Below are 14373 nucleotides of genomic sequence, written 5' to 3'. Positions count from 1 at the left end.
GCAAAAGGAGTACAAAAGATAATATTGCATGGAAAATAAAACTGAATTTCTACATTGATACTCAAAGCAAAGGTCTAAAACCAGTCCTCACTGAAAATTAAAATTTCAAATAAAAAGCTTTTCAAAACCAACCAACCAGCCAAGACCAGAGATCAGTCCCTGCAGATTTTTGGAGTTTAAATGTGAGAAAGCTGGCTGTGGCTATTGATGTGGCCTTACATCAGGTACTGTCTGCAGTTTTGGGTTTCACAATATAGAAAGGATACAAAACTATCAGGATGCGTAAAAAAAGCAGCAACAAAGAATGTGAAGAGTGTAGAGAGCATGACGTATGAGGAGTGACTGAAGATACTACTAGGCTTGGTCAGCTTAGACGGGACTGACGGGTAACCTCATGGCTGTCTACAACTTCCCCATAAGCTGAGAGTGCTGTACAAAAGCTTTTATGGTCTTCTGCTGGAATAGAGCTGCAATGTCATTTCACATTCTTTTATTCTCACTTCTTCCTGTTATGAGCTTATCTCTGCCATATCTAGAGAACTACTACATTTTGCCAATGTGCATAGCTCCAGAGAGGGCGCCTTCAACACCGGAGTAAGGGGAAACACCTTGCACAGGAGCCTCAGTTTTGAGTGGCCAGAACCACCGAGGGAGCCTCAAGCCCTTGCCAGGCCTTGCCCAGGAGCTGACAGCTCCCCGAGCTGAGCTCACAGGGGGCCATGCCAGGAGGGACGGCCCTGCCCTGAGCGGGGAGAACCCATGCCAGCCAGCGCAGGAACAGGGTGAAGGGATTAGGAGCAGCCCTAAGGAGAAGGATTTTGGGGTGTTGGTTGGTGAGAAAATGAATGTGAGCCGGCAGTGTGCACTCGCAGCCCAGAAAGCCAACCGTATCCTGGGCTGCATCAAAAGCAGCGTGACCAGCAGGTCGAAGGAGGTGATCCCGCCCCTCTAATCTGCTCTTGTGAGACCTCACTTGGAGTATTGTGTGCAGTTCTGGTGTCCTCAACATAAAAAGGACATGGAACTGTTGGAACAAGTCCAGAGGAGGGCCACAAGGATGATCAGGGGGCTGGAGTATCTCCTGCATAAAGACAGCCTGAGAAAATTGGGGTTGTTCAGCCAGAAGAGAAGACTGCATGGAGACCTCATAGCAGCCTTCTGGTATCCGAAGGGGGCCTACAAGGATGCTGGGGAGGGACTCTTAATTAGGGACTGTAGTGATAGGACAAGGGGTAATGTATTCAAATGAAAACTGGGGAAGTTCAGGTTAGGTATAAAGAAGTTTTTTACTGTGGAGGTGTTGAGGCACTGGAACAGGTTGCCCAAATAAGTGATAAATGCTCCATCCCTGGTGGTGTTCAAGGAGCCTTGGGCGGCATGGTTTAGGGTGAGGTGTCGGTGCCCATGGCAGGGGTGTTGGAACTAGATGATCTTAAGGTTCTTTCCAACCCTAACTGTTCTATGAACCATGAGTTCAGATTGTGGGTCCAGTTTACGATAAGATTTTAATTTTGTTAACTGATTTCCTTTGATTTCATTGCCCTCATTTATGATTACAATTACAGAAATTTTCAGGTATTAAATTAATAGTTTCTTGTATTAATGATCCTTTTTCAGTTTCTCACTAAGATTTCTAAAAGCACCAGGAAGCATACAAGTTGCATTTACTAATGCAAATGAGTAGCATCTGTATCCTGGTAGCTCAAATAGAGAAACATCCTAGAAAAAGTTATTTAGTCACATCTATCATGTAGAAATCAAGGTAGAAAATCAGAATTTTTTCTGAGTCCTTGCAACATGTTTTTAGTGCAGGGTTGTCTTGCTTCTTCTCTACTTGCCGCCAATACTGGTTCTGGGAAGAAACCATTGCTGATCAACTTGTTAGAAGACATCTGTCAGAAGCAGGGACAAGGTGTGCTGGCACACAGAGAGGTACAATCCTTGATGCAGAGACATCTTGCTAAAGCCAGAGAAATAATGAAGAATCCTTGTTTCATAAAGCAGATTTGGACAATTTTCATCTTTTTCCTCTTTGCCCCTGTTTTGGTTTTTTTTTTTGGTGGTGTTTTTTTTTTTTTTTCCTGTGGAAGGCACACAGGATTTTTCTCATTAAGTACATTTTCTTCTACATCTGAAGCCTAATTTCTGTAACTTTTGACCAGCTCAGATATGGGTAGGTGAAGAGTTAACCATAAGACCTTTCTGGTACTTTGATAGGAGGCATAAATAGAATGGTCAGATTTCATTTTATCATTAGCTGGGTGGTACAGGAAATGTCAAGTTGACAGTGTTTTACAGTTCTTAAAACAAGAGGTATTGTGTGATGTCCAGCACAATTATGGATTAGTTTTACTCTTGGGTGAATACGGGTGTACAGTCTTGACTCTGAGAAAGCATGGGTTTTGCATGGCAGTCATAGTGGGACAACAAGAGGTGTATATAAAACTGTCTCTGTTCATACTCAGAGACCACTGAAAACAGTTTATCACTTAGTCCAGGCTAATAATATCTGGTTTCTGCCTACATTTTAATTGATGCAGAGTGAGCTCCCATCTGCCCAGAATGCTGCAGATGGACAAGAAAGTGCAGTTTTGCTTTTCCCAACAAAGTACACTGTTTGCCTTCTCAGCAGTGCACAGCTTCCTTGGAGCTAAATCAATTAGAAGACATTGGTATGGCATTTAAGATTCTCAGCTCAAAATTGCAATCCAAAGAGCTTCTCTGCTGTTTTCCTGGGAAAATGATCTGTTCACCAGTCTGTAGGCTGTTTCAGAAAGTGAATTCTGACTTTAGAGTGCTGGTGGAAGCATTCAACTGAGAGATGACATTCCTTCAATTTTGCCTTTTATTTCCTATGGCCTAAGTGAGCATTCATTACTGAATTTCTAATTGGAAAAAACAATATAGAGAATTTCTGCTTAATCTTTCCAATCTGGTTCTTTTCACAATATCACAAAAAAGACACATTAAAATCATAGAATCATAGAATGGTTAGTGTTGTTTTCAACTCTTTCCTGAAATATTGAGATGACTCCTAATCTAGCTTGTTGACATCTGTATCAGCAGTGTAAAAATTTGCATCTAAGCTAATTATCTAATGTTTTTCAATAGATTCAGGATAACAGGTATCCATGGAAATGTTTTTGTTGTGATGCATTTGACTTATTTCAGACAGCTAAATTAGGTTGATTTTTTTTTTTTTGCCAATGTAATACTAAACTTAGAACATAAGAACAGATGAAAAGGCAGTTTTCAGCTAACTGACATTCATGTCCTGAAAATGTTTGTACCACTGGCTTAACACAGTAATTTATCACTATTTTTACTTTGAATCTGCCTATACATGAAAAAATCACAGTGCACATTCTATTCAGATCTCATACATGTATCAGTGCTGCATAGATGAGTTTCTTCATTTTATCTTGGTTTTATCCTGCTGCTTTCTGCTTCACTGAACACTACATTTCTGTGTAGATCATTGAGCACTTCAGTGTCTTCAGACTTTCTAATCAGAAAATTCTGCCGCGCAGAAAATAATTTGTGAATACAACATAATTTGGCATAAATTTTTACTATATAGCTAACAATCTGTTGGGAGCGTATCTTATTTTTGTTTTCTTTGGTTCTGGAATTGATAGTTTCTGCTGGTCCTGTTTCGTGGACTTTAATTTCAGTTTATATTGGGTTTGTTTTGTTTGGTTGGTTTTGGGGTTTGGTTTCTGGTGTTGTTTTTTTTTTTTTTTTTGTTGTCGTCGCTGTTTTGGGGTTTGGGTTTTGTTTCTTTTTTTTTCAGAGGGGGTATTTTAAGTAAATCCACTAGCAAAAGCCCATGATGATTATTTCAATTCTTAGTGTCATAAATTGTTTCCTCTGTCCTCCCAAATTTCCAGCAATCCTAAGACACAGACTGGTATTTCATTTAGAGATTAATTTTTCCTAGTCCACTCTTATTTTCTTCTGGAACTGTACATGTTAAAACCATATTGTAATATGTTTGCTTTGCTATTGACCCTGAATGTGCCAGTGGAATCTGCAGTCTGTTTCCTTTCCCTTCTGGGAGGTTTAGGCTGCCAGGACTCTTGCCTGATCTGTGGTGTGCACTGATTCAGCCTCAGAAGATCTCTCTCTCTCACACTTGAATACAAAGAGAGGTTAAGCTAGCCCTGCTCATTGGCCAACTCCTAAAGCCCATGGCAGACTCAAAAAACACCTGCAGTTCTTTTTGTTCATCATTTATACCTTCAAGATAAAATAGGAGTGAAACAGTTGTGAATTTCTTAACATTTTCAATATCTGAGACAAGATTTCAGTACTCTTTAAAACACACAGTTTCAAATATGAAAGGAACATTAAATCTAAAATCTGCTGTATTGATATGAGAAAATAATAAAAGACATATAGGAACAGTCTGTACTCTGCCATCAGATGCTTCAATCACAAAACCATGCTGTTATCTTCAGACAGTCTAAAGTACTATTGTGGTTTAAACTCAGCCATGCAGTCTCTCTCTCTCACTCTCCCCTCTTCCTCCCCCACCACCACTCTAGGGGGTGGAGAGGTGGATGGGGAGGAGAATCAAAAGAATGTAACTCCCATGGGTTGAGATAAGAACAGTCCACTAACTAAGGTATAACACAAACCACTGTTGCTACCACTGATAATAATAATGATAAGGAAAATAACAAGGGAAGAGAATACAACCGCCCACCACCTGCTGATCAATACCCAGCCTGACCTGAGCAATGATCTCACCCTTCTGGGTAACTGCTCCCAGTTTATATATTGGGCATGACATGCTGTGGTACGGAATAGCTCTTTGGTTAGTTTGAGTCAAGTGTCCTGTCTCTGCTTCCTCCTGGCTTCCCCTCCTCCCTGGCAGAACATAAGACTCACAAAGTCCTTGGTCAGAGTAAACATGACTAAGCAACAACTAAAAACATTGGTGTTATCAGCTCTGTTCCCAGGCTGAAAGTCAGAAACATAGCACTGCACCAGCTACTCAGAAGGAGAAAAATAACTCTACTGCTGAACCCAGGGCAAATACCTTTAAGCATAACACAAAATACAAGAACAGAGAACACAGTTGGTCCAGTATTGACCTGAACAGGAAGTCTTAATCTTTTGTGCTTAGAGGAAAAGTTAAGCTGAGAGTATCAGGCAGACACAGAAAATTAAGCTTCTGGGCAGAGAAGTAACAGGGAAAGATCCTGAGGTTTAGTGAAAAGTTCTTTTTTTAAATACCCACAAAAAAAGAAAAACCTACAACAACAACAACAACAAAAAACACTCTTCCCCCACCCCCTCAACCCCCCTCCCACCGAAACCACCTTAATTCTAGTATCTCTAGAGGATACTGTCCTGAGTAAGGAGACATGAAGGATGAATACCTCAAAGAATAAAGACGCTGACATGTAAGCATTGCTGGAGGGCCTGTTTTCTTGAAAGAATTTCCTGCCTTTGTCTCTGAACTTCTTTCCAGACAAAGTTTCAGTTTTTCAAGAGCTGTACTCATAGCTCTGCTTGCAAAGGTCATTTGCATTATTGCAGACTGCGTGTCTTGGAAAAGATAGATTAAAGGTCACTATTTGTTATATCAGATTGGTCTGGTAGGAAATGAATGACCATGACATTATACTTGAAGTAGAATTCACTGTAATTCCAAATGAGAGTCAGATGCAGTCCTGATACGGAGCTGTCACTGAGTCACCTAGTACAGGAAAAAGTATGCTACAACAGCCAGTTCAAACAACTGAGATTCTTCCCCTCCTTTCCTCTGTTAAATCTATGTCTACTACAGCATTAAATATATTATCTAGTTTAAATAAAGAAAACCAGGGAAAGATTATTGGAAAGTATATTAAATGTCATAATGATGACACAAAGCTGTGATGTCTGGAAAAAATAATCAGGAAAACAACATTGTAATTAAGCATAGATGACTACATGGAGAACAGTAAAAAAGACTCGTGTCATGCATTCATTTCAGAGACCTGTGCACTGTAGTGGTTTACCAAAAAACCATTACTCTTACAGAAATATTAAAGGAAAAGGGAATTATATCTACTCCAGAAAAAAGGACTAATTATTGTATATTTGTTTTTAAATAATTTGCAAAACATTGTGCCATTCATATAGTTATAAATCAAGGAGACCTCACTTGCTTAACATGCTTATGAAAAAAAACAAACTCCACAACAAACAAGCCTATCTATATGGCAAAAGTAATGAATTTTACAGCTATATATCAGAAAAATAGATAAGCAACAAATCTTTTAATTTTCTGTATAGAAGATAGTATTCAACTTTCTTGATATTCCTTAGATTTTTTTCCCCTCTTGTTGAAATATCACAAACAGGCATACAAATACTTAACTCATCTTCATTTACATACCTTTTATAGTTGTGATAAACTAAATTTACTCATTACTAGATCTAGCAAATTCTTAGATTCAGTTTTGCATGTAAATATAAGCACAGAGTAAGAGCCTAGGCATGCCGAAAGCATGCGTTTCTGCATTCTTGAATATACACATAGAATGAAGGTGTCTGAACAGATAGAAAATTAAACACTTTTATAGGTCTAACTGAACATTAAAACACAAAGCACTTACACAGCTATATTAGAGTGGGCTTCTCTTCCAAACAGTGAAAACAACTGGAATATGGGTAATTAACCAATTATTATTCACTATATCTTTGGCACCTCTAGTCATTTTTTAATAAGAAAAAAATACCTGCAGGCTAGTATTAGGCTGATATCTCCACAGTATTCAGATTTTATTTTTTAATTGCCTTTAAAATTAAAACAGGTGAACACAAGAACCTTAAACACCTTTGAAAAGTCTGCCTCTTACTGTTTTTTACTGGTGTTCAGCAATTAGAAATAATGAGTGTGACTTCTAGCTTTTTCCAAATGCCCGTTGGGTGTTTCTCAAGCAACACTGTGACATTCCCAAATGGCCAGTGAGTAGTGTTCTGAAAATTAGGCCTATCTAGAAAATGTAATATTAGAAAATTCTAGAGAATAATTTTTCCCCCCTTATAAAATAAGATTGTGTTTATTTTTAGGTAATAAAAAAAGCATTGTAGCTTAACTCTTTTGGAAGAAAAAGCTGTTATGCTAAAAATAATTGAAGACAAATGCAGACAGAATCAGCAATATCTAAAATCTAGCAGGTGAAAGTGGGTGTATTTTGATGTGCTTTTATGTCCCAGTATGCAATTTATATGTCTCATGTGTTGGAGAAAAATGTAGTTTTGTTTGTAATTAGTTTCTTCGAAGGCAAGTGTGGCTTGAGAGTTCTATGTTTAATTATAAAATTTCAATGTGCTGCGAACATATGTTCCTCCATTCTTAATTCCTCTCTGCTGTGTTTTGCTTCAGCTTTGAATCCTCTGATATATTTGCTATAAATTTTGTGGAGGTATTTCAAATATTTTTAATTACAGTAAGTAATAGCTGATGGTAGTTAAAGTGATTTTTATGATTAGTTTACACTCAGAAACACATGGCAATATAAACTTAAAAACTCCAATAACGAGCAAACATGTAATTTTCCAAACTAATAAAATCAGAGGTATTTGTTAAAAATCAACGCAACATTCCTTGACATTTACAGTTCTCTTAACACAGCCTTTTACTTGCTTAACACTGCTGTTCACTTGGCTTCTATTAGAAAGTTTATTATTAAGTTGGATTAAATACTTGCATTTGTTTCATTTGAAGATTACAGTGCATTGTTCTTGTTTTCCTTTTATCCTCCAAGAGTGAAATGAATCTTATCTGCAAAATGAACTTCTGAGGAATACACAACTTGCTTGTTTTCCTGTCATGCAGAAGTGAAAACTGTGGCTACTGATATATCCACTGTGCTGAGCTTGTGAAATAATTACATTTTCCAAAAATCTTAATCAAGGCTCTAGAGCAGTTATCAGTATATTTTCATATGTGTTCAGGAAAGCCATGAATATCCCAGACACAGAAATTATCTTGGGGTCGTACTTGGTATCTGCAAATAACAGGAAATTTAAAGAGGATGCGTATTGCCTATCACCATCACAGAAAAGGAGAAGAGACAAATAACTTAAAGAAATTTAGTCGGAATGTCCAGAACTTTGGACGAGGTAGGTTACATTATTTTAGATAAAGCATATTCCTTTACGATTATATGTAAATTTGGTATATATTTTCCACTTTAGTATTTTTGGGATGTACTAAATATTCTAAGTTATCAAATCATCTTAACTTAAAACTGAAAATGCACGTTCAGCTTTCTAGTCAGGTCTTCAGTATTGAAGACCATTACCTGAAAATTATTTAGACATCCAGGAATGCATAAAGGTCAGAAAACAGGAAAACACTAACTCTTAATGTTTTGCCATGATAGTTTGATTCTATTCTAAAAGTAAAGATTTTTATTCCTCATGAAAAATTTAATCAAAATCATGATGTTCCTCCACAGAAAATACATGTCAGAAATCATCTCATTATTTTTATTGCTAATATTTTCCAAAATATCCTGCTTCAAAAAGTGTCTTTAAAAAAAGAATCTATTGAGCACTAAGATTTGATTTTACTTAGAAAATAGTTTATTGTACCTGAGAAAATGTGATTTACGTGACTTGTCATTTCATTGTTTCATCTGTACCATTCAGCAGATACAAGCTCTCTTTCCTGTTGATAATAAAATTCAGTATAACTTATTTGGCATAAAACATAATTTCCAGTTATTTTCTCACTGAACAGAAGAGTCAAGTCTATTAACAGAAACTTGTTTAAGGACATCACTCCACTGCCTTCATTTCAGTAGCTACAAAACAACATCCATTCTGACTAGTTTGATGGGAATAGATTTAGCTCAATGGTGTCAAGGCTTGGGATTTTGGGGGGAGTTTTTTTTTGGTAAATAAATCTTCACTACCACCCCTGCCTTCTTATACTAACACTTGGTTTACAAGAAGGATTTTAACATTCTGGATTCAACTTTCCTATTGTTTCTACCTGTTTACACTAGGTTTATGCTTCGATTACCTTTTCTGAATTCCATGTGGTTCTAGTGATAAAAATGGTGCGAGATATCTGCCATTTTCCACCTCCATTATCAGCTATATTTGGACTTGTCATGCATATTTTTTTTTGTGCCTCATAGCTTCTTGCCTGGCTTTCTGAGACTTTTCATTGTCAATATGTTCATGTGCAATATGTAGTCTGAGTATTTTGGGGATAGCAGCATACATATAATAATAATAAATAATCCTGGTATTTAAGATTTATAAGAGCCTTTTGAGCCAGCTAGGTCTGGAGTTTTATACGGGTATTGATTTTGTACATTTTCAGTATAACAGGCTGCCAATCATAAACTTTTGCAAATAAATACTATTCAGCAGCACACTTATTCACAGTTGTAGTACTTCTTAGGACTTGCTTGTTCTAAATTGTGTTGCAATTGGTTTTATTTTGAGGAATCTTTCATTGTTTTGTATTGAAAAAAAAAAGGCAGCAATGCAAAGATAATCTCTCCTCACTCGTCTCAGCTGCGGAGAAACTGGTCCAACAGCATGAAGAGGGTAAGATCCTACTCCTCAGCTACACAGAGCATCTGAGCTATGGATAGTAAGCGTTCATTTTCTCAAGGGAGTGAATATAGACACCAGAGGGTAGCCTGTGGTTTTACCTGCAAGACCACAGAGAGGACATGAAGACTAGGATAGAAAACCTACTTGGACCCTAGGGGGATGGGTACATGAATTGCAAGGAAAAAAAATCACAAAAGAGGATCCTTCCAGGAAATCTGCTGCTCCAGTGGACAGTTTTGCAGACAGAGTGGAAGGGCTGATTTTACCCCCAGTCCTATGGAAAGAAATTCTAACCCATTTCTACAAGAAGTTAATGGAGAATCCTATGACCAGAAACTGGTACTGCTGATTGGCATGCTGTGACAAAGCTTTGTAAGAGCAGGCCTATAACCTGAAGAAATCTAGGTTCCTTAATCAAGATCTTGAGTCCCACCTGTTTCCATCTATACACTATTACTACAGAACCCTTAACAGCTTACTTAGCCGGGCAGCATGACACAGTGGAAGAGATACCAGGTTGTGTGTATTTGTGTAACAGCAGCTCTTGCAAGGAACTTCAGATGACAGCGCCCAGTTGTTAAGGGTAGTTGCTTAAGGTGCAAGTAGCTTCACCTACATATAAGTCATGCATGACTTCTGAGGTGGGTTGTTTGGTTTTTTGAGAAGACTTGTCCACCTGCAGTATGTTGAAAATATGAATGTTATTTGTAATGCTCTGATAGATCTGGGGAAAAATTTACTGCAGTCTTTAGAATTTACCACAATTAATTAGCATTGAAACTGAATAAAACATAGGATTAATCTGCAAACACTGTCAGGGTATCCAAGAAAATATGAAGAATAGGAGCCTATTAGTACTTCTTTCAGAGAACAACTGACATACCTCAGCGTAAATAATGAATTCATGTAAGTAAAGTGACACTTTTTTTCCCAGTTCAGTTTAAATTACGCTGTGCAAAAACAGAGATGAGCAGACATTCTTAAAGATGAGACTAGAGTTAATAGAACTGTTTTGGCTAGTAGACAAATGCAAGTTTTAAAGAATATGCATCTGGGTTCCATAAAAAAAAGATCTTTAAAGTAATAGTAAATCACAGAAGTAAGGCCAAGGGTTAGAATTATGAGAGATGTTCTTAGTTGGCTCACAACACTGATTTCTAGCCTCCTATTGAAAAGACCAGAGTGATGGTAGGGAAATGTCAGTTCTATGGGAAACACTGAAAATCTAGTCTAATATCTTCCACAGCCCACAAAACATACATTTGCATTCTATAATTGCAGAGAGCATTTCCTGCTACTGATACTTTCTTATTCTTTCTGACTTTCAATTTATGAAGCAGGACATATTTATGGTTTATTTTTGATAGATACTGTAATGAAGCCAGATATAAAAGATACCAATATGGTTTTAAAAGTTTATTGCTTTTTGTGAAGACAGAGAGCTTTCAAAGTTTACTTTCATGTTTTCAATGCGGAGGTTTTGTGTGGTTTCTGTTGTTGTTGTTTGGGTGTTTATTGAGGAATTTTTTAAGTTCTTTCCATCTTAAGGTAGGTTTCTCTGCACTAAAGATCTTCCAGAAACTTGTTTTCAAAACTCAGAGAAATAACTAAAATGGAATGGTAGCCATAGGAAATCATGTATTTCATTCCTACAACAATTTCAGTCATTATCTGCTAAGAATTATTCACGAATATCAGGCCATTTGGAATTACACTCTTAGTTTAAGTGCTTATTCTTCTATCCTACCTTTTTCTCTTCCAGTTCCACTTTGTCTTGCTTTCTGAATTCTTTTAAATAATTTCATTTGTATTACTGATGTAACATAAGGTAATTACATAAATTTATGTAATAATTATATATACTATAGTATTGTACTACATATAATAGTATTATTGTTATATATAGTATATATTGTTATTGCATAGAATGTCTTTTATTATTGTAATAACTACATATACCTTCATTCTGCTGTTCATTCAGAGCATCTTCCATGATCATATAGTCCAAGGGAACCGCCAAAGAACTGACAGAAGACACAGAAGCTCCTGTGTTTCTACTGCTCCAAAACAGGACAATATTCAGGTTTTAAACAGCACAAGTTTGAGACTGCTCTATCTGTCCTTTCATACCCCTAGTCTTTCTCTCTTCTACTGTCTAACATCTCTTCTGCCATAACAATTCTTCCACATCATTTCTTCATCATGTCTGCATCTTCCATTGTTCTTACAAAACAAAACAAAACATCCCCATCAAATACCCCAAAATAACCTGTCTTTCCCAAATGAATCCATTTTCTTTGTGGCACAGCTGTGATATAACTAAAATGCTTTAACAAGTCTGATGCTACATGGTAGCTAGGTCTTAGAGTGAATGTGCAGGACAAGTCTGTGTCTGTCATTCCAGCAGACAGGTCACAAATAAGAGGCAGCACTAAAAATAGTGTATTCTCCTTATATTTGTACTCTTCTATCTTTCTAGGCATAATTTTGTTTTCAGGAAAATATTTTCAGAAAGGACAACGGCAGCAACAGCACTAACAACAGAAACTTCTTGCTGGAAGAATCACAGAACAGACTGTCACATCTCTTTCTTCAAAGAAAGAAGAAATAATAGAAATAGAATAATAGAAATAATAGACCTTCTTTTACTGCTGTATACTCTGACACTGTTAGCTATTCCTATGCATTATTCTAAGAAAGGCAGACAAGATTTTTTAAAAATAAAAGTTTCCCACTCCACAACAAAAAATGGGGTCTTGAGTTTTGTTTTACTGTTTAATATAGCAAAAGTAAAATGCTTTTACTTTTAATCTATGCCATTTATTTCATAATGCTGAAAATGCTGGTGGTGATTCTATGGCAATATATTTTCAAGACTATGCTCAAGACACTTATAATAGGAGAGGTAGAAATTTCCTTGTACTACAAAATCCAAAATCAGGCAGAAAATAACAGTCAATCATTGAGAATAATGGACTTGTGGACTAAGATACCAAAGGCAATAAAATCTCAAACTAAACAAACAAAGTCACTGCTTGTTTATCTTTCATAATAAACACCATATGAAGTAACTTAGGTGAATCTGTAACTTTAATATCCCTTAAAGAGTCATACAGTTTGTCTGGGGTTTAGCAGTAGCAGTCAATTTTTCTCCTTCTTAGTAGCTGGTGCAGCACTGTGTTTTGACTTTCAGCCTGGGAACAGAACTGATAACACTGATGTTTACTCTGACCAAAGACTTTGTGAGTCTCATGCTCTGCCAGGGAGGAGGGGAGGCCAGGAGGAAGCAGGGACAGGACACCTGACCCAAACTAGCCAAAGAGGCATTCCATGCCACAGCATGTCATGCCCAGGGAGGTAAATAGGAGTTAACGAGAAGGGCACTCTCTTCTAGGTCGGGCTCATTTTGGCAGGTGGTATGGTATTCTCTTCCCTTGTTATTTCCATTATCATTATTATTATTGGTGGCAGCAGTAGTGATTTGTGTTATACCTTAGTTACTGGACTGTTATCTCAACCTGTGGGATTTACATTCTTTCGATTATCCTCCCTGTGCCTCCGGGAGTGGAGGGGGGGGGGGCAGGGATGGGAGAAGGAAAGAAAGAGGTGGGGAGGAGTAGAAACTGTGTGGCTGACTGGGTTTAAGCCATGACAGTTCTTTTGGCACCCAATGTGGGGCACGATGGGTTGAGATAACAACAGATCTGACCTAAATGTGTCTAATCATATTTGTGATAAAGTCATTGTTTTAGATTAATATCACAATGCTGATTTATTGGCTCTCAAAGTTTATTCTCTTGATCTCACAGTTTCAGTATATCACACCTTACTTAGAGCCAGTATTTGCGGTGTTAGTGTTTTTCAAGTGTGGGGCTTGGGCTAAGGTTCTTGTCTCATTGTACTTTATGGTAATGACTTGTAATACAATGGAATCATTGACCATGAAACTGATCTGGCTTATGTTCCCAGTGTGGTCACCACCTTTGGGAGGTATATAATAGAAGTGCTTAGCAATTATACATGTTTTTTCTCCTTCTCTGGTGGTCAACCTGTGAAGGAGACATTCTTTTACCCTCACAGTCGTACCCCCCCCCAGACCATTTACAGCATCATTTGGGAGTTTTGCAGTTTTTGAATGGCCTTTTAATACTGTTGAGACCTGTTTGCTGATTGTGATGGGGATCACCATGTTGGCACGCATACAGAGTGTGCTTTGCCCATGACCATTTTGTCTGATTTTAAGAGTTAAGCAGAGACAGGTTTGGGTCTTGTCTGGGGTTGAACAACAATATAGGAGGACCAAGAGATTTTCCCCGAGGCTGGACAGTCATGAGTGGCAGGGTGTGTGGGATAGTATGGGCAAGTAACTAGGTCAGTGGGCACCTTCCAGTACTTTGGAATTTCACCACCGAAATAGTGCAAAATCCAGAAAAATTAGTAAAACACTTAAAAAAGGTGTATTGTCATTCTGGCCATACCAGAGACGGACAGATCATGGCAATGTGCTGGGGCTTGGCCTATGCTTACGGGGCCTTGTTCAACATTATCCAGCTCCTTCTAAAGGAAAAAAAAATGTCCCTGGATCTGAGAGCAAAGCAACAGTCAGCGCAGCTCCTCTAGCTCCAAGCACAGCAGCTACACTACCCCCAGCGACAAGTACAGTTGCTACCCAGACTTTGGCTGCAATGGATAGCTCAGCTACCCCAGCAACAAATACAGCAGGTACTCAAACTTCAACTGCAACAGACAGTGCAGATACCCCAGCTCCTCCAAGCACAGCTACCCCAGCTCCAAGCA

At 37.8% G+C, this 14373-nt stretch overlaps 1 protein-coding gene across 1 annotated transcript in view; it reads right to left on the bottom strand.

Annotated features, from left to right (window-relative positions):
- The window catches only part of LOC133219500 (uncharacterized), a 199967-nt gene that overhangs the window by 107173 nt on the left and 78421 nt on the right, over positions 1-14373 (bottom strand). The window lies entirely within an intron of this gene.

The sequence above is a fragment of the Neopsephotus bourkii genome, unplaced genomic scaffold (genome assembly GCF_033783945.1).
Source record: "Neopsephotus bourkii isolate Nb327-2 ecotype Australia unplaced genomic scaffold, CSIRO-AGI_Nbou_v1 NB_1358, whole genome shotgun sequence".
Lineage (NCBI taxonomy): Eukaryota > Metazoa > Chordata > Aves > Psittaciformes > Psittacidae > Neopsephotus > Neopsephotus bourkii.
Note: the sequence above shows the minus strand (reverse complement) of the source record. Positions and strands in the feature narration are given on the sequence as shown.